At 45.1% G+C, this 21,121-nt stretch overlaps 1 protein-coding gene across 5 annotated transcripts in view; it reads left to right on the top strand.

Annotated features, from left to right (window-relative positions):
* Positions 1 to 21,121, top strand: part of CNNM4 (cyclin and CBS domain divalent metal cation transport mediator 4) — a 40,420-nt gene that overhangs the window by 2,941 nt on the left and 16,358 nt on the right. The window lies entirely within an intron of this gene.

Below are 21,121 nucleotides of genomic sequence, written 5' to 3'. Positions count from 1 at the left end.
AGGTTTCCCCCAGGTATCTGAGCCTGGGATGGAAGAGCAGTGAGGATTTGTACCCCATCCTGATGCTGCAGCTTCTTGGCCCTGAGGACTTCTCCCATGTTGCTTGGTCAGGAACCTGGTTTAGGGCCCACCAGGGTGGCTTCCTCCTCACCACGCCTGTGATCTTTGGGACTGTCGCTGGTGACATGCCCAACAAGCATGGTGGCATCATTCAGCCCAGATCTAGATCCATCTGGTATGGGTTGGCTTGGCCAAGCTTCCAGCCCCTGATCAGCAGAACTGAACCCTTCCTAGGATGGGAGCTTCCTGGGTCTTGGCAGGGCCATCTTTGGATTCATCTTGTAAAAAAAAGTACTGCTTCATGAAGTTGGTAAAACAGCTAGCATCTCTCAGGCCTAAGTGGAACTCTCTGGATGCACATTTTAGTTCACTGGGCTCTCCTTAGTAGAGGCTGGTGGCTTGAGCCCCAGCTCCGGAGGAGGTGCTGGTAATTTGCATCCCCTGCCCGTGCAAAGCTGGGAGATGGAGATATGATGGCCACCCCTAATGAACACTCCCTGGAGTTTACATCCTTGCTTTCCAGTTCCCAAACTCAACTCAGTGCCACCCTGGGCTCCACTGTTGCCTTTCCCAGATCTTTCCACTGGGCATTTGCCTTTTTAGTTTAAGGCTGTCTCGGACACTGCAAGCATGGAGTGTACATCTGCAATTTAAAAGATTTTCTTGACAAATCTATGTTTGGAAAGCTTTCTTAGCAAAGAAAATCCAGGAATTAAGGTTGGCACAGCCAGCATTGTCAGCAGCATGAAAATCCAAGCTGGGGTGCCTCCACATGTAGGCAACATGTCCCTAAGGGTCCTTACTGCGCTTCAGTGGGCTAGTCAGTGCCTCCAAGTTGGTGAGGGCCCTGACCTCTACCAGAATCTCCCTGCTCTGGGTATAATCCTCTTTTGAGGTCATTTTATCTCCTTGCCCTTGGCATTGCAAGATACTTGAGAATAGGCATCATGCCTTACTAGCATAGTCACCACTGGTATCTGGCAAGGAGCTGGATCTTCAGTAAGTGCGTGGTAAGTGAATGAATGACCTACTGGCCTTCCTGCAGTTCCTTAAACTCACCAGGATGCTCTCCTGCTGGGGCCTTTGCTCTGGCTATTGCCTCAGCCTGGAATGTTCTTTCCCAGATAGGACATGGCTCATTCCTCCCTCATGTCTGCTTCAGTTTAACCTTAGTGTGGCGTTACTGTCACCCCCTCATCCCACCCTGACCTTCCTAATCTCCTCTACCCTGTGTTCAATTTTCTTTTTCTCATAGCACATACCATTTGTCTAACAGCTATGCAATTTATGAAGTTCCTATGCTTACACTGAAATTTAAGTTCCAAAGGGCAGGGCACTTTATTATGTTCACTGATGTTTGCTTACAGGGGTTCTTGGCACATAGTAAGACCTCAATAAAGAGTTATTGAATGGATGAGTGGTTGTCAGATTTGAGAGACAGTTATCCCCATTCCAGATAAGTGTTAGCATCTTGAGAAGCTAGTAAGGGATAGAGAAAAATGGCGTAATGCTGTTATACAGGGGCTTGACCAAAAAAGCCAGGAGGAACTCCTGCAGTGGCAAATGTATTAATGGTTTGGGTCAGGGACTGAGAAGTGGAGTTGCAGGTTTTGAGTGTGGTGCATGGTTCCCCTTGCCTGTGCTTCAGTTTCTCTGAATAAGTGGTCTTTGGCCATAAGGGGTTTACATAGCTTCACTCATTAGCTTGAGTCGCGAATATGCTTCTGCACATTGGAGACAAGCGTGGGGGGCTGAGCTTCCACTAGAGAGCAAAGCAGAGGGTTAACAGCTTCCCAGCTGCTTCTGCCTCCTAGCTCAAGGTACTAATTACTGAACCCCATACTCTGTGCAAGACATGATGCTAGGTGGACGTCAGGACCAGGCTAACAGGTTTGGAAGACCGTAAGACCACAGTAAGGCCACTGAGGCTCATGCAGTCTGAACCTTGGTCCTTTGACTCACACCTCACCTAGAACTGTTTGCAGTGGGTGTTGTGGTTGAGTTTGTCTACAGCTTGAAATCTTAGAACAGAGGCTCCCTGGGCTGTTGCTGCCCAGTTGCATTTTTTCTTTTTCACATACGCTGAGACTCTGGAAGTGAAGTAATGAATGAATTCTCCAAGTGGAGGTCAGAAGCTGAAGTCCTGCACTGAACCCACCTCCCTCTGTGACATTCCTGCCCCTCCCAGGTAGTTAGCTCATCTTTAGTCAGCTTATCTTTCCCCACCCACTTTACGACCATCCAGCGCCCTTTCAAGAGCTGGGTTAAACTGTACTCAGCTTGGTCATGACCCGTGAGGTGTCCTTGGACCTATTCTGCTCCTCATACAGAGTTAGGGGAGAGAAGAGAAGCTAGAAATACTGTCATGAAAAACTCCCCCATATTTCCATCTATGCCACAGCACATTTTCCCCACCTAGTTAATTTTATTCCTGAAACAACTTTACAAATTCAAGAAAAAACACTGCATAATTTTTGCATTCACTTCTGGTTCCTACAGTCTCACACACCTTAAGTATCTTACTTCCCTTTGTTTGCTTATTCACTAATCTGTTAAGCAGGCACTTAAATTTTGGAAGCCTGTGTGTCAGACAGTGTGCTAGCTGTTGCAAGCCAGAGAGGAATAAAACAGCTCGATTCAGAGCTCAGTCTACCAGGCAGACAGATGGAAACAAAGCCTAGCTGTGCATAGCTCAGGTCAGTGCATGTGGCCGAGGAAGATGCTTCCTAAGCAGAGTAAGAGGACTCAGTGATCATTATGGAGATGTTAGAGTTGGACCAGAAAGTAGTCATGGACATCTGAGGTTCTAGCGTGGGATCCAGGTTGGTTATGTCTTTTAATGGAAGTGGGGAGAGGAGGAGGCAGAGTTTGGTGAGGCTGGAGAAAAGGGAGTGGTAGTAAATAATAATGATGTGACCCTTTATTGGATTCCTCTGTGCCCAGCATTGTGTGCACCAGAGCTTCTTACACTTGAATAGGTGCCCCAACTGCCTGGGCATTTTTTTAGAATGCAGATTTGAACTCAGTGGGTCTGTGGTGTGGCCAGTGGGTCTGAGAGTGCATTTCTGACAAGCTCTCAGGTGATGCCCACGCTGCCAGCCCTGGACTACACCAAGCAGGATGAGGGTGCAGGCCGTCCAGGCATGTGCACAGGTGAAAGTGCCCATGTGGGGCTTGGGAGTGAGGCTAGAACCAGGCTGACAGGTTTGGAAGTCAGCCGAGAGCAGGCAAAGCACCTGAAGCATGTAGAAGGATGCCTGGCTGAAGTGGCTCCTTGGAGAGACACAAAGCCAAGTGGGCATGGTTTGGGGAGCCTCCTGGGGAGGTCAGCCACGGCGGGGCCGAGCCCAGACTGTGGATGAGACACAAGTGCTGGGAGAGAGCAGCTCTGCGCCTGGCCTCAGCAGCTTTGCCTGGAAACTGAGTCTCACCTGGGCTGGTGATTGGAAGTCAAGAAGCTGCCGGGGCCAGTGTGTCTGCGAGGGTGACAGGAGCCACAGGCTGGGGCGGAGGTGCCAGCAGGTCAGCTGGGGCCAACTCTGGCCAGCTCCTGCTCACCTCCTCCTCAGTGCGGTGCTCTGCCAGCTGCACCTCTCCCCCTGCTGGCGTGGTGCAGCCTGTGGGCCAGCTTCCACAAGGAGCAGACCCACCATCTCCTGTTTACAGCCTTCCCAAAGCTCTTGTTTGTGTTCTGGAAGGTGCTGCCCTGATAGGAGCTTCTGAGATCATGCCGAGGTCATATTGTGTTTACTTTCCAAAAGTCTTACATTTTTAATTAGAAAGCCCAGCCAGCTCCCAAGTTACCCTGGTCAGGACAGGAGGTATTGAGTGGATATTAGCCTTGAAAATAAGATGGGTGCACAGAGACCCAAAACCACAGAACTGGGTCCTGCAGGAGAAATGGATAAGGGGCAGGGACTTTCAGGAAGCTGAGGCTTGTCTGGTTGGTAAAGACTGGAGGACACTCCAGAGGAGATAACATTTGAGCTGGATCTTCAAGGGGTGTGTCATCCACCTCTGTGCCTCTTGTTCAGGGAGAAAAAAAACCACAGGATGAGAAATGAGCTTATCAGCAGAGAGGCTTTGGGGTATAGACCACGGTGTGCTCTGTCTCTCCACCCCCCGCCCCCCACGTTAGTTCTGTCACACAGACGAACTGGGGTAATGGAACAGCAAGGGCCTCTTTGAGGCTTGCTGTACTGTTTTCCTGCGGTCTCAGTCCCCTCTAGGGCCAGGGCAGCGAGTGTGTTTATCAGATACTCCTCTGCAAGGCCACACAGCCAAGGCAGAGTGTGTCTAGAAGGTGAGAATGGGCCAGGCCCTTCTGTCACTGTCTTGGTGACTGATTTTAGCAGAGCCATCTGGTTTCTTCAATTCAGCCCATGGGAGGGACAGTCACCCTTCTCATCCTAAGGCTGGCTGTCTCTAAGCTTTCCCTTAGTCTTAGGAATATTTGGAACTTCTCAGCAGAACTGGCCAGGAGTATATGAGGGTTATGGAATTTTCCAGAGGTGCTGAGACAGCCCTCAGCTAAGAGGATGGGGAATAGCCTTCTCTCGCTGTTGCTGCCATTTGACCCAGCCCCTCCTCTCCTGCTGTCCGGCGCGGCTGCCCCGTGACCATGCTCACATGCCCTGTACCTCAGGTTACCCCTCCTGTCTTTCCCACATCCTATTGTAAAAGTCTCTGGCTGCATAGAAGACTCCCGGCTCATTTCATCAAATGGACACTGAACTTTTTAGTCTATTCCTGTTCCATTTACTATGTGATTTTCTTTCTACTAGTGATTATTATAAAAGAGATACAGCTTATTGTCAGAATTTCAGAAAACACAAAAATCTGAACCAAACAATCCAGGACATCTTACTACACTGATGCACAGTGACTACAGTGGGGTGCGGAGGGGGACTTGATAATGTGGGTGAATGTAGTAACCACAATGTTGCTCATGTGAAACCTTCGTAAAATTGTATATCAATGATACCTTAATAAAAAAATCCATGAACTCATGACATAGAAGGAACTACTTTTAATATTTTGATTTATTGTAATAACTTTTTTAGAAATTTACTTTAAAAAGCTTTTCTTTAGGTTAAAAAAATATAACATAGCAAGATCAAAGCCATTTTCATTTTAATAGCCATGTTCTCTCCCAGTAGCTGCCCATATGAATTTTCACATTGAAACTATTGTCTTGTGTACAATTTTGTGCCAGTTTTTGGAACAGTTCAGACTTTGATAAGAAATGAAAACCTTTTTTGTCCCTGGGATTCTTGGGAGGGATGTCTCAGAGTATTTCCACTGATTGAGGGCTGGGCAGTGCTGTGTGGCTGAGAAGAAGGTGAGCCCAGAGGGCTGGGGTGTGTAGCCACTAGCCTGTTTTGCTGGGGGTTAACCTGGTGTTGCTGGAGCATTCCCCAGAGAGTACTGTCAGAGGCGCTTCCCTGCTGCAGGGCCAATTTACCGTGACCTGGGCGGGGTTCTTGAAAGACTGGTTTCCTAGGCTCCCTGTAACAACTGGTCACTGGCCAACAGGCATCCAGGAGCCTTGGTTGGAGGCTCCTGCACCTCCTGCACCCTTACCGTGGGCAAGCTCACACACACACACACACACACACACACACACACACACACACACACACACACACACACACACTCCCCTGCTCTCACAGCTCACACACACACACACACACACTCCCCTGCTCTCACACACAAGCATGCTTTAAACACACAGACACATATGTATTTCTCCCCACAGGCTGGCATACACGCACCCACACATTTTTCCCATCCAGCCGGGGTCTTGTTCTCACACATGGACATGCACAGTTAACTGGACTCCTGCTTTAAATTTACATCTAGTTCATCAGACTTCCGTAAAAGTAAGTTTTAAAGGTTTAAGTGCTTATGCAGTGTTGATTTTTTTCATGAAAGGCTCAAAATGGTGATGGACTCTTGGTCTCAGAAAAATTTCTCTTCTCTACTGATACAGTTATCCACATTAATGCCAGTATCCAGCTGAGAGTGTTGTGGTGAGGCCTGAATGAGGGAAGGCATGTGGGGTGCTTAGCTCAGTGTCTGGCACCATGTTATTATGCAGTAATGTTAGCAATTTTAAAAACTGTTGTTATTTCTATCTAAGAGGTGCCTTGGCACTGACACCAACTTGGGCCACAGTGGTTCTCATATGCTGCCTCAGGCTACCTCACTCTGTGCATGGTTCCTTGCTTGGAATTACGAATTCACTGAGGCCAAAAGAGCCCCCTATATAATTACATGCTAACTCAGATACCGTCTTATTGGACCCCAGTGTGAATATTAATAAGGATAACAGAAGTCAGAGCTTAAGGAAGAAAATGTGTGGAAGTGGAGTTGAAACCTGAGGAAATTCTTGTTGCCTTAATTATTTATTTCCTGCAAGGTGGACAAAAGTTAAGTCTGCCACCCTGATTGCCAGCACATTCTTACTCTAACAGCAGGAGCAAAGAAAGTGGAGGGTCGCTGCTCCAGGGGAAGGGCGTGGCCTCATTTACCAGGGGCCCCTCTGCTTGGGTTTCATGTCAGAATTCACCAGTCCCTGATGTCCAGTTGAGGAGAGAAGAGGCTTTGATAGAAAAGCAGTACGGACCAAGGGGGATGTGATGGGAGAGGGACTCCCCAGTAGGCCCAGTCTCCCCAGAAGTGACCCAGAGACCCAGAGCTCTGAAAGAGGGTAGAGCAGAGAGCATAAAGAAGGAAGAAGACCTTCGTTAATGGTTGACCTTTATTGAATACTTAATTTATCCTCCAAGTGCTGTAGACCCGGGGCGGAGGTGGGTGGTGGTAAAGCGGGGTGGGGTGTCTGAGCCTCAGAGAGGCTGAGAATCTTTCCTAGTTAGGTGACAACTAGGTGGCTGCTGCACACTGCTTCCCTCGAGGTCAGGCTCTTAACCACACTGGTCTGTGTCACTTTGCATGAGATGGTAGAAAGACACCAGAGGTTTGGGGTATTCCAACAATTCCAAACTGGAAAATTTACTGTCAGTTCTAGATTTTTAAAAAATTGAAATATTAATTGATATGTAAGATTTTATTAGTTTCAGGAGTACAACATAATGATTCCACATGTATATTGCCAAATGATCACCACAGTAAGTTTAGTTATCATCCATCACCATACATAGTTAACAATTTTTTTCCTTGTGATAACTTTGAGACCTGTTCTCTTAGTGACTTTCAAATATGCAATACAATAGTATAGACTGTAGTCAACTTGCTTATATTATATACCCATGACTATTTATTTTGTAACTGGAAGTTTGTAACTTTTGACTCCCTTCAGCCATTTGGCTCACCTTCTGTCCCTGGCAACCACCTAGAATTGTTTTAAAGTGAACATTTCATTGAAGAAAAGTGCATAAAGCACGCCTGTACAGTTTTATAGTTGGAACACCCCCTGTGTAACTCCCACTGAATTCAGGAAATAGAACACTACCAACACCCTCAAGTCCCCTGCCATGCACCTTCCCAGTCACTGCCCCTGCCCCCAAAATCATAGGTTAATTTTTTCTGATTTTGAACTTAAATCAATCAGTTTATAGTTTATGTGCAGTATTATATCAGTTTCAGATGAACAACTTTAGTGATTCACCAATTATGTACATTATGAAATGCTCACTATAAGGGTATTTATTTTGTTTTGTTTTTCAGATTCCACATATAAGTGAAGCCATATGTATTCCATCTTTCTGTGACTGACATTTCACTTACATAATACCTGTAGGTGCATCTATGTTGTTGCAGATGGCAAGACTTCTTTCTGTTTTATGGCTGAGTAATATTCCATTGTAGACATGTAACATGTCTTTATCCATTCACCTATCAGTGGATACTGGGGTTGCTTCCATATCTTGACTATTGTAAATGATGCTGCAGTTAACAGAGGGGTGCAGATATGTCTTTTGGAATTAATGATTTCATTTTCTTCAGGTAGATTCCATGTTTTCGAACTTTCAGAAGTGAATCCTACAGTATATACTCTTGTGTTTGACTCCTACTTAGTGTTAAGTTTATGAGCCTTTCCATCTTGTGTGTTGCTGTGGTTCATTCTTTTTTATTGCTGTATAGTATTCCACAGTATACACTGTAATGGTACTGTTGATGGGCATTTGGATTGTTTCCAGTTTGGAATGATTACAGATGATTCTGCTAAGAGTACGCTCACGTGCATGTCTTCTGGTGACTATATGTAGGCATTTCTGTTGGGAATATACCTGGGAGTAGAATTGCTGGGCCACCTTACAGCATTGAGGAGCCAGTTTTCCAAAGTGCTTGTATCAGTGTACACGCTATCCCCACAACTCTGGTAATGTTGGCTATTTATGTAATTTTATGGTAGCCAGAAATGGGGGTGTTTGTTAGTATCTCATTGGCATTTTAATATAGGTTTCTCCAGTGAGTAATGATGGGGAGCACAATTTTCACATGCTTATCGTCCATTGTGGCTAGTGCTTTTGAGGTCCTGTTAAGATTCCTTGCCTATGTACAAGTCAGGCAGCTGGGATCCTATGTTATCTTCCAGAAACTGTATTGTTTGCCTTTCCTGTTTAAATCTGTAATCCTTCTGATATTTATTTTTGTTTTTGATGTATTACATGTTAAGGTTCATTGTTTTATCTGTATGGATTTCTAACTAGTCCAGTACTGCTTATTGAGAAGACTGTCCTTTCCTCACTGATCTGTGGCAGGTGTGTGTGTCTGGCTCTGGACTCATATTCCATTGGCTTTTTTATTTTTCCTTGTGTTTTTCCAGCACCACATTGATATAATTGCAGTAGTTGTATATAGATTTTTGTATCTGGTAATGTTAAGTGTGTTGTTCTTTGCTCATCTTCTACATTGTCTTGACTATTCTCAGCCTTTTTTTCTGGGAATTGAGTGACATTGCATTCAATCTGTAGATCAACTTGAAGACATGACGTCTTTATAGTAATGATCTTCCAGTCTGCAGACTTGGTCACCCCTCCATTTGTTTATGTCCTCTTAATTTCTTTCAATAATGTTTCATCATTTTCTGTGAAGTCCTACACATCTTTTCTTAGGTTTATTCCTAAGTATTTGGAGATTTTAAGTGGTATCTTTATTTTTTTTATTGAAATATAGTTGATATACATCATTAAATTGGTTTCAGGTGTACCACATAGTGATTTGACAAATAATGTTACTAAAAGCTCACCCTGGTAAATGTAGTTACTGTCAACACACAGAGACATTCCAATATTATTGACAATGCTCCCTATGCTGTACTTTTCTTCCCCATGATTTATTTATTTTATAATTAGAAGTTTGTACCTCTTTATCCTCTTCGCCTATTTCACCCATCTGCCCCACCCCCAGGCAACCACCAGTTTCTTCTCTGTATCTTTAAGTCTACCTGCTTTGTGTATTTGTTCATTTGTTTTTAATTTTTCAAGATTCCACATGTAAGTGAAGTCATGTTATTTGTCTCTCTCTACCTGACTTTCTTCACTTAGCGTAAATACCCTACGGTCCAACCACGTTGTTACAAATGGATGGATTTTCTCTTACATGGCTGAGTAATAGTTCATTGGTCTATGTACCATATCTTCTCTATCCATTCACATTTTGGTTGTTTCCATATTTTGGCTATTGTAAATAATACTGCAGTAAACATAAGGGTGCATACGTCTTTTCAAATTAGTGATTTTGTTTTCTTCAAGTAAATTCCCAGAAGTGGGGTTCCTGGGTTATATGGTATTTCTGTCCACCAACAGCACATGAAGGTTTAAGTGGTGGTTTAAAAATTTTATTTTCCAAATGTTTGCTTAAGATTGTTCCAGCTGGAGTGAGCTGCAGTTCAGTTCTGATGCCAACCACCTGGTGTTAGGGTTAGCCCTTGTCTGAGGGCTTCGTCTTCCACAGACTACCCTCACTTCACATGCCAGCCACAAGTGGGGTTCCCCCAACTCGTGCTCTTCTTCTGATCAATTGGCTATAAATTTGGGGATTCCCAAGATGGGCCTCAAGTTTGATAATCTATTGGCATGACTCAACTCAGGAAAGTGCTACACTTATGATTAGTTTTATTTTAAAGGACACAGAAGATGAGGCCCTGAAGGGTCTGGAACAACATCCTGGATGCAGAGCTTCCATGCCCGCTCCCACTGATTCAGGGTGTGTCAGCCTCCAGGCACGGAAATATGTTCACCAACCAAGAAGCTCCACTGAGCTTTGAGGTCCAGGGTTTTCATCAGGATTTCATTACTTGGGCAGGAGGGAGTTTTTGGCCATGATAAAGCCATGATTGAGCTCTGTGTCCAGCCCTCCTCCTTTCCCTGGAGGTAGGGCAGCTGCAGGTTCTGTCGTCTGCAGCTTGGTTTGACTGGTGACCAGCCCTTTGTGAAGCTATCTTTAGGGGCTCACCTTGTGTCATCACATTAGCATAACAGATGCTTCTATTACTTGGGAAATTCCAAGGGTTTTAGACTTGCAGTGCCAGGAACTAGGGAAAGGACCAGATCTATTCTTCATTAATACCAACCACGCAAGTATAGAGAAGTAGAGTTAATTTTTGTATAACAACCTTGAATCCATTGGCCTTGCAAAATTCACTCATTAATTCTAGTAGTTTATTTTAGATACTTGCAGATTCTCTACAAGCATAATTATGTTGCTTATGAATAACGGCAATTTCCTTATTTATTGCCAAGCTTTATACATTTTATCCTTGTTCTTGCCTTATTTCACTGGCTAGGACATTTAGGATTGTGTTGAACTGGTGACACTGGGCATTTGTCTTATTCTAGGTTTTGAGAAAGCTTTCAAAATTTATCATTATGTATGATTTTGCTGTATTTTTTTTTTTTTTTGGTAGATTTCCTTTATCAGATCAAGAGTTTCCTTGTCTTCCTGGTTTGCTAAAAGTTTTTATAATGAATAAATGATGAATTTTTCCAAATGCTTTTTAAATATCTGTTGAGATGATTAAATAATACATCTCCTTTATTCTGAATTACACAGATTGATTCTTTTAATGTTATCTCATGAACATTTATTGCAAAATGGGAATAAACCTAACTTAGTTAAACATATTATCCTTGTTACACTTCACTGGATTTGATTTGCCAAAATCCTTATTTAGAATTTTCGCATCTACACTCATGAGAGACTTAGCTCTGTAATTGTTTATCCCTGTTTTGTTTATCTATTAAAAGAACAACTGAGGAAGATACTATAAGATGACCAGGTTAAGTTTTTTTTTGTGTATGGCCGGAAAAATAATTATTTAAGTCTTTTTCCTTTGTACAACTAACATCCCAGTTCAGACGAGCACGTTTGAACATAACAGGTCACATTCCAGACCACCCCCACCCCACCTGCTGCAGGCAAGCCTCTTACATCTCTTCAAATGTTCCTTGAGGGTTTCTCCCTCTTCAGGTTTTGATATCAAAGTCTAGAATGATTTTAATATTTTGTAAACATTTGGACATGGTGTATGATCACCAGTTATCAACAGGAGTTCACCAAGGAAAAAAATCTGGCTTTTTGTCTTTATGTGTGAAGGGGAGATACGATTATGAGGTTGTTAGTCCAGTAAAAGGCTAGTCCTAGACTTGATGTATCTTGACGTTAGTCAGCAAAGCATTTAAAAGAATTCCCTATTGTATCTCATGACTAATTTGGGACATGTGGTCTCATGAATAATGGACCACTTTTAGATTTATTTGCCTGTAGATTATTAACTAGCTGCACACACAGGTCTAAAGAATGGGTGTCTCATAAGGTAGTAGGTGAACTGTGAGTGTCAGCAATCAAACAGAGGTGAGGCAAGGAAGGGGCCCCTCCTGGGTGGGGGACTGGGGTGGGAAGCCAAGGGAAGGGACAGAGGAGCTTCTGAGAAGAGGACTGGTGGAAGGGGAGAAGCATTTGCTCTCAGGGTCCAAAGGAAGGTGCTCAGCACCTCTGATCACTCTCCCCTGCCTTTGTCAGCCAGGCCAGTGCCTTCTCTCCATTCCATATGCTTCTGCTCCATAAAATAGCTCTAGTTCTCTGTGTCACCCTTGCCTTCTGAGCTGTCCCTGGCTGTGTCCAGGACAGGTTTCCACAGCACTGAGGACAAAGACATCAGCGTTAGGTGTAAACCCACTCCTTAGATAATAATAGCTTAAGGATCTTATAAAACCCAATGCTTTGACCCAATGATTTCCCCTTCTAGAAATCTATCTTAAGGATATTATTAACAAGGATTTTCACAATGACAAAACAAAGGGAAGGACATAATATAAGAGCCCTTGGGGACTGGGATTATGTACACATGTGTACAGTGAAACACTCTGAGGTCATTCCATTAAAAAAATACTTTTATGGCATGAAAAATTATAAAGAATGTGAAATATTTAAAAAGCAGGGTAAAAACTATACATGATGATCTAGTTGGTGACAAAAATGTATATTATAATATTTTATATATGTATATTAAGAGACCAAAGAAAATATTTAACAGTAGTTATCTTTGGAAGGCAGGATTATAAGTGACTATTAATGCATAAGTTATAAAAAGGATAAGTGACCTTTCACTTTGTTACTGGTATCAGGAAAAAAATTCTAAGGGAAAATTAGATGTAAGGGGAAAAACTAAGAAAACTGGAAATTAGGGCTGTTGATTTGATGGTCTCAAGGAAATACATGTTTAAGGTGTGATAGTACTACTGTTGTTTTGCTTTTTCAAAAAGTCCTTATCTTTTAGAGATACTTACTGAAATGCTTGTAAAATTTAAAATTGTTTACAGATAAAATCTGAGATTTGCTTCAAAATGAGCTGGTAGAGTGGGTTGGAGGAAAGAGGAAAGGAGATTGGCTAGAGGACTTAATTATTTAGGTGTAGTGAAGGGCCCTAAGGGTGTAATTATATTATTTCCTCCACTTTTGTAAGTGCTTGATATTTTCCATAATAAAAGGTTAAAAAATTAGCAAGTTATGGTTAAAAGGAAAATCAAAGGCCTGAAGACCTGTTGTGGTGAGACTGTCTGAGGGCCTCCTGACATCTGTTTGTTAGCAGCTTCACCCCAGGAGCACTTGGGTTAAAAGAAGGCACTTTGGAGAAGTCCCATTTCTGAATCCAGCTCGCCAGCCCCTCAGCCTGCGGTCCTGGGCAGGACTTCTCTGAGCCCAGAGTTCCGGTTTCTGTAGTAGGAGGTTTGCGTGGGGCAGTCCCCAAAATGTGCTCACTCTGTGTGTCTGTCACCCGCCTGCTCTGACCACCTCTGGGCTGTGGGCTCTGAGGGGGACATCTGAGTGTCTACTCTGGGAAGGGACAACTAGGTCTGACCATCATGACCAGGCTAGAAAGGGAGCTCTCCAAACTTTATTGATCATGAACCATATTAGAAAAAAAATTTTTTTAATTTGTATCTTCATCCAAAATCATGTACCATTTTGTTAATACATATATTATAAAACAAACACAATTTAAAAAACATAAAGATGAATAGCTATTATTTTAGATGTCTTGATATTACCACTTTCTCAAGGCACAAAATATCCTTATGGTGGGATTCATCATTACCAACAGTGGCCATGTCTATGTTTTCTTAACGATTTTGAATTATTTTGGCCAACCACTCAGCCTGGGCTCCAGTGTACTGGCTTTTTCCCATGCTGATTGGCGCAGGACTGGCAGGGCGAGGAGAGGGCCAGCTCTGGCCTTTGTGGACTCTTGGCCTGCTTTATTCATGCTCTCTTCAATCCCGGATATCTCTGAGGGGATCTTGTTAAGTGGCTGTCCATTTTGTGAGCATGTAAGTGGTTTAGAAGTACTCAGCATAGTGTGTGAGTCTGTGTAATTGAGCAATCCTTATGTGCAGTGCCCCTCGTTCTCTGGGGAGGGAGGGGGAAGTGCAGGAGCTCTTTGCCATGGTGACCGGCTGGCACAGAGCCCTGTCAGGGCCTGCCATCAGTGTGTGTATGAACAAAAGCTAAAGTTGCTTATTTACTTTGGATTAAAAATAAATGTAAATGGAGCTAGGATGAGTGCCACCTATGGAGACCCTGTTCTACAAGGTCCCAGATGGGCTGCAGTGTGGGGTCTGTGGCAGTGCTACTCAGAGTGGCTGGCAGGTCTCCTGGAAAGTCTCTAGAAATGCACTTACCTGCGGATGGACCCCTTTCTGTTTTGGCAGGTGGCCACAATGCCTGCATTTCCATTTCTCTTTTCTTTGTGGCTGCCCTCCTACTGCTTTCTTTTTTTCTGCCTCATTCAGTTTTTCTCTTTATCTTGCCTTCCATTTTCATTTCTTCTCCTTTAAAAACAAAACCAACTATAATGTAGCATTTTCATGGGTGGTATTCATTAGCTGGCTTCTTTATTGAGCACCCGCTGTATATTTAGCCTCGTGCTCAGCATTGAGGAATGAATGAAGAACTATTGAATATAATTTCTGCTGGTGAGAGTATAATCTGGGGCCCCTACAGGGAAGTCAGTTTGGAAGTTTTTATCAAATTTGCCAGTGCAGGAGCCCCTTAATTTAGTAATTCCACATCTATGAATGTATCATCTCACCTGGGTGAAATGATTTTCGCTGCAGTATTGTTTGCAGTAGGAAAACCTGGAAACCATTGTGTGTCCATCAGCAGAAGGGAGAGGGTTAAATCCATCCTGGTGTCCACCCATGGAACACTCCCAGAGGAGGTGACGGACTCTGTGCTCCTCCGACATGGCTGAGTGCCGAACACTAGGTGCAGAAAGGTGTACATTATGTTTTTAATTAAAACATAAAAGTAAAATAATATATTTACTGTAGAAACTTTCAGAAAAGTGGAAAATGACTAAGAAATTAAAATTACCTTTATCCTACCACCCAAAATGTGAATATTTTTGGTGCATTTTCTTCTAGTAAGTTAGCAGTGAACTGTGTTGCTTTCCACTTACCTCTCAAAATATCATTCTTACCTTTTAATTATAAGTAGAAAAATAAAGAAGTAAAACATGTTGATTTTAAAATCATTAAGCAAAAGCAAAATTGCACTAACTGTCCTGTTTTCTAACTTTCCGCTTCAAACAAATGGGTGAACTGCAATCTCTCTAAACAAATCTATGTCTGCAGCAGCGTTTTTAGTGGCTGAAGTACCGTGTCGCAGACCACATTGGATGGACCACCTGGGCTCACCTTGCACACTGGCCTTGGTATTTTCCTTTGTGTTAGGACTTTCCTTGCAGTGGAAGTAACAGCTGAGTCCAAGGTCTTGCACATTCTACAGGGCCTGTTGGGGCCTCTGCTATGGATACTGGGAAGAGTTCTTTTTGTGTGTAGGTCTCTCACCTGCTTGGTTCTGAGGCAGGTGGGAGGGTTGTGCAGGGGCCGCTCCAGCTGCTGAGCTCCTCTGGCTCCTCTTCTAGCCTGGCCTGCATCTTCTTGCTGGGGTGGGCCACCACTCCTCCTGCTGGTTGAGATCAGCGCTATTAATAGTCAGCTTAATCCTGCCCCTGGCCTGGGAGGAGGGAGGAGAAAGAAGGGGGGTTCCCAGGAAATCAGGGTGCAAATGTAGGCCTACGGCCTAAGGCTGCGTATTCCAGCCCTGCTGGTACCTCTCCCCATGGGAGGCCCTGAGCACCCAGGGCCAGCCAGCCCTGCAACCTGGGATGTCAGGAGGTGGGAGTTGCCAGGGAGGAAGGTGCCAAGGATACCATCTTGTGTGGTGGGAATCCCATATCTGATCTGGGGCCCCTGGATCTTCCCCATGTGGAAAGGCAGCCTGAGTGGGTGAGTGGGGCCCTTTCAGGGCCCATGTGGACTTTGAAACCTAGCACCTAGTAATGTGTTTTTCCTATAGTCTTTGTGAGAGATTATGGATATTTTTGATGGTGAAGAGGACAGCAGTTTGCTAAAACAGGCATTGTGCAGGGCTGAGTACCAGCCTTGGGCCCCGGATCCCAGCCTGTGTGTATCCAGTCAAGAGTTTGGAAGTGTGCTGTGTTCCAGGCATGGGTGGGAGGGGAGGGGATGACATGGAGAGGAGTGAAGTTGCAGTGCAGGACTCAGGCAGGAAGAAGGATGCCAGGCAGGCAGCCGTAGCTTGCAAGCTGGAAAGGAGGAGCTGGGCAGGCAGGGCAGTGAGTGCCAGTGGGCACCCAAGCTTACCTAGTAAGGCCAGATGGAAAAGAGGGGGCAGAGAGGGGTTGTCAGGTGCTCAGGTGGTCCATGTCCCTGTCCAGGTAGGAGAGGGCAGTGAGTCTGTCTAGAGGCCTCACGTGCAGTTCTCCGAACTGGGAGGAGCCCTGGCTGGACAAAGGTCGACAAACAGCTGAGTGGGTGAGCTCACAGCCAGGTGTGGCCCAGAGGAGACAGCAGGAACAAGGCTTCAAGGCTCCTCCTTCTCCGCAGCCAGGTTGACCCTTTCTAGCATAGCTTGAATTTAAAAGCCTCAGGAAGCCCCAGGTTCTAGAGGAAGCAGTATGAAAGGCTTTTTAACGTTACTTTAATGTATGTGTTTCTTTCTGATTATAAAATTAATACTAATTTTGGAATTTCCATTCAGAAAAGAATAGAAAGGACAATTAAAACCATCTCAATTCCCTTGTACAGTTAGATTAAATCATATAAAATTGTCATTTTTGTTGGTCAAAGGTAGTTGTATATTAACAACTTCATATGAATCAGCTGAATAGGACCATTTTGCTATTTCTCCTCAGCCTTTTTTCTTTGAAAAAGGCCTGCTTTAAGAAATGTGGAAGTCTGGATTATTAAATTTCCATGTTTCATTTCTCACCCCATCCACCCCCAAAATCCAATTATCCAGTTGAATGGATGCTAATAATAAAATCTATTAGCATCCATTCAACTGGATGCTAATAATAAAATGAGGTGACTTTTAAAAATAAAATTCTATGTTAACTTTGCACACAATGAGAATCCTAAGTACTAAGTTGGTCTGATAAACCAGTTACAGCAGTTTGTGAATTATAGGAACTTCTTAAGTACTTAAAGTCAGAATAATTCTTTCTGGTATCTCCATCCCTTCCCCCCTCCCCCACTGATTGGGTTGCAAATATCCAGGTAAACTGAGTCATTCACTCCACAAATATTCACTGAACACTTCCTGTGTGCCACTTACATTCTGAGATTTAGAAGTGATTGGGAACTGACACGAAGCCCTGCTCTAATGGAGTCACAGTACAGTGGGAGGAGACGGGCCATGTGATAGATGCAACGAATAAGCATATTGTAGCATTTATTCAGGAGATGCACGAATGGTGGGGTTGGGATGCTGGAGGAGGGCTTGCAGTTTTCAGCAAGGTCCTCAGGGTAGGCCTCAGCAAAGGGTGACATTGGGACAAAGACCCGAGGGCACAGAGAGCTGTGCTGGTAAGTGGGGAGGAGCAGGCCCACAAGGGAGCAGCTTTGGTTGTTGGGAAACAGCAAGGAGGCTCAGCTGAGCTCATGAGAGAAGAGTAGGAGTGGGGTGAGGGGTCAGCCCAAAGGGCTTTGGGAACTAGGCTACTGGGAGGAATGTGGCTTTTACTTAGAGTGAGACAGGAGGCAGTGAAGGGGTTTGGGTGAAGATGAGGTGATCTGACTTCCACTGTAGGTGGGTACCCCTTGTCTCTGTGGTGAGAGTAGATGCCGACTCTGGGATGAAGCAGGAAGATGGTTAGAGGCTCTCCCAGACCTCTGGGAGAGGAGATGTGTGTGGCTCACAGTGGGACAGTAGCAGTGGGGGCCACCACATTCTGGGTATCCATTGCAGGCAGATCTGACGGGATCTGACAGAAGAGTTGGATGTGGAAGGGTAGAGAAGAGGAGGCAAAGTTTACTCTCCCATTGTGTAGTCAGCTGGATGGCCAGAAATGGCAAGGCTGTGGTGAAGGGTAGGGGCTAGCTGACAGCCAGCAGCTGGGCATATGAATCTGGGGGCACAGAAAAGGGCTGGGCTGCACATATTTATTTGAGTCACATTGGCATACTTTGAAGTCACGAGGCAAGGGACCAGGTGTAAGGGCTGAGCCCCCTGGGTCCCTCCTGCACTGGGAGGTCAGTGAGAAGGAGTAGGCCCTGGCATCAGAGGAGCACCAGGTGAGTGGTGCACTGGGCTAGGCAAGGAGCAGTTTCCAGGAATAGGGAGAGTGACCCCCTGGTCAGAGGCTGCAACCTGGCTGCCAGACCCACCATCCAGAGCCATTGGCAGGAGAGGTTCTCTGGCTACGAGAAGAGAAAATTCTGCTAAGACAAAAGAAAATGCCCCCTCAGGCAGACAGATAGGACAGAAGGCAAACACAGTTGAGATTATTGTGACTGGGCCAGCAGAGGTTGACAATCCCAGCACCTTTGTGTGGGGCCCCAGCTGGCCAGCCACTACCAGTGCCAGTGCACCAAGCTCCCTGTCTCTAGAGGGTGCCCATGCACCTCAAATGGATCCACAAACAGAGGAGCCTCAGTGAGGAGGCAGGAGGGCCAAGAGTGGCCCCATTGTGGGGCTCAGGGAACCAGCTCATTTCATCTGCAGGAGGGCTATTTAGGTTTCAGTGAAGCCACCAACCTTTCCCTGTGAGGCCCAGTGCCACCCAGGTCAGCACTTGTTCTGCACTGGTGGGTTCATTAGAGGTCTCTGTGGGGAGGAAGGTGTTTTCTCAGAGTGCTGAAGCTGTGTCTTTTATTTAGGGCTCTGTGTCCAGGGCATGAGCCGGGTGCTGCTGACTGAGCCACATTCTGAGATGCTGCCGTCTCTCGGGCTCCGTCTGTGGCAGTTCAGGCACTGAGGGGCATTGCTCCCCCTAGACTCCTGCCAGTTTCCCTTTGTTCCTCTTAACTTTGTTTTCCCCTTTTTTCTCAATTAAATATTTTGTAGAGGTAAAGATGCCCACCAAATAGAACAGTATAGAGGGTATAGAGTGCCTGAAGCCGGGAGATTCTCAAGATGGCAGTGTCAGTAGGGTGGCGAATCTCCTCCCAAAACCACATATATTTTGAAAATACAACAAATACAACTATTCCTAAAAGAGTGACCAGAAGATACAGTACACTAGCCAGGCTACATCTGCATCTGCGAGAACTCAACATCTCATGAAAAGGGTAAGATACAAGCCGCGGCCCGGTGGGACCCGAGCATTCCCCCCACCCCAGCTCACCGGTGGGAGGAAAAGAATCAGAGTGGGGAGGGCGTGGAAGCACAGGACTGCTAAATAACCAGCCCTGGTGATCTGTACTGGGAGCACAGACACATTTTGCATGGTATACTGGATATTAGAGAAACGGAAAAGCAAAATCTGAAACTAAGACTGTGAACAGGTTCCCACAGCTGGCTGCCCTGGGACAAAAGAAAAGCAGGCAATTTAAGTCTTAAAGGGATAAGCGTTTAACAGGTGGACAAAATCATCCTGGTACACTCAGCCCAGCAGGCTGTGAACTTTAAGGAACTTCAGGCGCCCTATCCCCCTGGGGGACAACGCAGCTCCGAAGCCCCTCATAGCAATAAGCAGCCTGCTGTTCATTCACCCCTGCTGGCATTGCAAGTGAACTGGCTGACCTGCCATTGCTGCAGAGCAGCCAGAGAGCAGCCCTGCCCACAGCAACCACACAGAGACTTCTCCCAGCACGCAGCAAACTGGGCCAGACCCAGAGGTTACCCCTTGCCCACAGTTGACCGGCACAGGCAGAGGAAACTGGCAGAGTCCAGAAGGCACAAAGGAGCTTTATTCTTGTGGCGAACACATGCTGCTTACCTGAAACCCCCGCCAGTGCCCTAGGCCATCCAGAGGGCCGCCCTGCCCATAGCAGCTCAGGTGATTAACCTGGAGGCTGCCCCTGTGCATGGCTGACTGGCACAGGCAGAGGAAACTGGTGCGGAGTCTGGGAAGCACGTAGGGACTCTGTTCTCATGGGAGAACACATGCTGCTCGCCTGTGACCCCGCCAGTGCCCTACGCCATCCCAAGGGCCACACCACCCACGGCAGCTCAGAGGATTAACCCAGAGGCTGCTCCCTGTGTGTGGTTGACCGGCACAGGCAGCGGAGATGGGCAAGGCAATGAGCAAACAGGAAGGGACTTTGTTCTCCCAGCCGACACACGTGCCACTTGCCGGTGAACACTTCCATTGCCATGAAAAGGCAGAAGAACCTTGTTCAGCCCAAAATCCCTCAAACACCAGAGAGAGGGCCTGGTGAGACTGAAATCACCAATCTTCCTGAAAAAGAATATAAAATAAAAGTCATAAGCATGCTGATGGAGCTACAGAGAAATATGCAAGAGCTAAGGTGAATTCTGGAGGGAGATAACAAATGAAACAAACAATGGAAGAATATAAGAGCAGACTGGATGAGGTGCAAGACTAGAAATCAGAGAACAGGAATACAGAGAAGCTGAGGCAGAGAGAGATAAAAGGATTTCTAGGAATGAAAGAATATTAAGAGAACTGTGTGACCAATCCAAATGGAACAATATTCGCATTATAGGGGTACCAGAAGAAGAAGAGAGAGAAAATGGAAAAGAAAGTATCTTTGATGAAATAATTGCTGAAAACTTCCCCAAGCTGGGGAAAGGAATAGTCTGTCAGACCATGGAAGCCCACAGATCACCCAACGCAAGGGACCCAAGGAGGACAACACCAAGACATATAATAATTAAAATGGAAAAGATCAAAGATAAGGACAGAGTATTAAAAGCAGCCACAGAGACAAAAAAGATCACCTACAAAGGAAAAACCATCAGGCTATCATCAGACTTCTCAGCAGAAACTTTACAGGCCAGAAGGGAATGGCATAATATATTCAATGCAATGAAACAGAAGGGCCTTGAACAAAAAATACTGTATCTAGCAAGATTATCATTTAAATTTGAAGGAGGGATTAAACAATTCCTAGATAAGCAAAAGTTGAGAAATTTACCTCCCACAAACCATCTCTACAGTGTATTTTAAAGGGACTGCTCTAGATGGAAGTGCTCCTAAGTCTAAATAGATGTTACCAGAGAAAATAAAACCACAGCCAAAAAAAGTACACCAACCAGATACTAACTAAATGCAAAATAAAATAAGTTATCCACAGAATCAGTCAAGGGAAACACAAAACGA

This window comes from Manis pentadactyla, chromosome 2 (assembly GCF_030020395.1).
Source record: "Manis pentadactyla isolate mManPen7 chromosome 2, mManPen7.hap1, whole genome shotgun sequence".
Classification (NCBI taxonomy): Eukaryota; Metazoa; Chordata; class Mammalia; order Pholidota; family Manidae; genus Manis; species Manis pentadactyla.
The sequence above is the reverse complement of the archived record's forward strand: the minus strand, read 5'-3'. Positions and strand labels throughout refer to the sequence as shown.